The sequence below is a fragment of the Athene cunicularia genome (genome assembly GCF_003259725.1).
Source record: "Athene cunicularia isolate RWA chromosome 7 unlocalized genomic scaffold, athCun1 chr7_part1, whole genome shotgun sequence".
NCBI classification, from domain to species: Eukaryota; Metazoa; Chordata; class Aves; order Strigiformes; family Strigidae; genus Athene; species Athene cunicularia.
The window spans coordinates 37,538,336-37,540,893 of NW_020799107.1; the positions used below are offsets into that span (position 1 = coordinate 37,538,336).

The following is a 2,558-nucleotide window of genomic DNA, read 5'->3' on the forward strand; positions in this document are numbered from 1 at the left end:
TTAAAAAAAAAAAAAAAAAAAAAAAAGCTGTTCCTGAGTATAAAAACTATTGTACTGTGACCCCATCTCTACCAAACTGTTGCAGTATTATTCTCCACAGATGATAAATTTCTGAGCTGGTAAGTCACTCTTCATTTCTTTCAAATCTAGACCTCGACAGATCTCTGCTGTTTATACTATGAAATACTCCAGGACTCCGCACTGTAGATCACATCAGTCTGAAGCCAGTGGGTTTTTCTAGATGTGTAGTTAATCAGGAACAGGTTATTTCCCAGTCCTCTGCCTGCAGATGCATTACATAGGCACTCCGAGTTCCTTTTGGACAGCTGAGCATTAAGTAATAACAAGAGGTTTCTCACATCAAAATAATGATGAGGGGAAAATGGATGAGTTTCAGAGAAAGCCTGAGAATGTTGAAATGTTGTCTTGGACACAGTGGTCCAAACCCTGAAATGCACCGAGCGTATCCTTGGCTCACTCAGACATTAAGAGCATGAGGAGTTTCAATAAAATGCTGAACAGCTCTTGGACTTGGGGCTTAGTAAACAATTGTTCCTTAGATGTTTGTTCTTTTTAGACATTGTGCCTGTTTCCTTGTTATTTATTCTGCTGATTGGCTTCTCTGGATTGCTTTTGGTCTGGACAAATAAGTCACAAAACTGGGAAGAGGCAAGCTCAGAAAATGTAAGCAGTAAGACTTCTCACAGACCAAAGCTAATACTGGCTGACGCTGTAAATTGTGCTGCCTTTGTGTGGTGAATCCCCACGCTGGCGGAGACACGTTTGTACTGGGGGCAAATGGATCAAGAGGATCAAAAAGTAAGGAAGCCCTCTGGGCCCCGGGGTCCTTCCCACCGCATGGGCACGGGTGCTGCAGGGTCCCCTTCGGGCACAGACAGCACTTGTCTGGGGTCTGGTTTGTGCTGGGCTTCTCGTCCTGTAAAGCCAAGACTTGGAGCAGCCTGCAGGACCCCACAGTCCCCCGCTAAAGAGGGATGTCTCCAGAGCACGGCGCTTGGGAAAGCCTCGACTTTGGGCCCAAGGAGCCTTTCCTGGATTTCTCCGGAATGTGTGCTGTGTTCTGCTTTGTGTAGGAGCTGCTCCCGTAGCACGCTTGTCGCTGTCCTTCGTCTTTTTGCTGTCTAGGGCTCCCTCTGTGAAGAGATGTACATTCTCTCAACCCTGCGTTAAAATGTTAAGGTTTGAGGTAAACCTCGTGAGGTCATTTTACCCATTCCCTGACACTACCGCAGCATAAATGTTGATGCATTTATTTAATGATTTGCCTGCCGTTTCTGACAGATGGTTGTTTAGTCTTATGCATCTTGTGTGATGGAGCATCCCCAACTTTTCCTGACATCTTGCTCAGTTGTTTTGCTGTTCTTTTTTGCAGTTTATTCTGGGCATTGTTTGCTTGGTTGAATTGGAGTTACTGTTTGTTTCTTCATCGGTGCTTTATCATGTTACTGTTTCTGTACGCTTCGCATAACTTTTCTTCTTGGAGTTGAAGAGTGATTGCACTGTATCATCTCAGCTGTGTTAGAATGAGAAGTTTGGGGAGGGGAGGTGGCACCTTCGAGGCCATTGATCCCATCTTTATAACTTTGCCCTTTTAGCTAGGAACAGATTATTTGTGCAGTGGTTCGAGATTGCACGGGCAGAATCAGAAGGACCAAACTTTACATAAACCATTTATACTAAACGTTGGGAATGCTGGCAACATAAATCAACTACAATATCTATTACAAATTTATCACTTTATCAGTATTATCTTTGATAGAAGTGGTCCAGACACGTGGGGAAGTGAATCGTACCTCAGGAAGTTTAGCGCTCTCGTAAATTAATTATTCAGGACACACAGAGCCTGGTCCCTTCAATGTATAGTAATTCTTTCTAGCCAGCATCCAGGACTTTAACTTTGGTGGCAATAATAAATAGGAAAAGTCTCAGGTGAAGCCAGTATTTCAAAGTAATTAATCATCTTCCCCTCATGGTCCTTCCACCTCTCTCTTGGTTTTCTTTAACGAGGGAATTTCAGTAATAAATCTTTAATGATATATGTTAAGAATCCTTCATTAATTCTTGTCTACTTATTTCTCTTTTTTTTTTTGGATGCTTTTATGTTGTATGTTGGGAAGTTAAGATGCATATACGAGAAAAAACAGTTACAGAAAGCTGATAATTTGGCACAGACTCTGAAAGGTTGTTTCTGGGATGTTGAGTGTTGCGTGGTACATTTGCTAATGGGAATTGCTGATTAATACTGGTTGGACCGTCAAAGCAGTCCTTAGATACAGTTGCGGAATTACAGCATGGTTGCACAGGGAAAGGTAAAGAAAACAGGTATTTGTCCTTTATTAAATTGGAGGGGAGCACCTAGGAATTCTCTGTTTTGTGGTGTGCGGGGGCTGTGGGTGCTGCGCGGCCTGGGAGGGTCCCGAGGGAATGGCACGCGGGATGTATCTTTAAATCACCCTGGCTAGACGGGAGCAGCCATCAGGCCTATGCAGCGTGACAGGGACAGATGTGACAGATGGGTTCTGACACCCTTCCATACC

General features: G+C 43.7%; 1 protein-coding gene across 1 annotated transcript in view; it reads left to right on the top strand.

Annotated features, from left to right (window-relative positions):
• The window catches only part of GPD2 (glycerol-3-phosphate dehydrogenase 2), a 54,224-nt gene that overhangs the window by 37,742 nt on the left and 13,924 nt on the right, over nt 1–2,558 (top strand). The gene's annotated exons all lie outside the window — the stretch shown is intronic.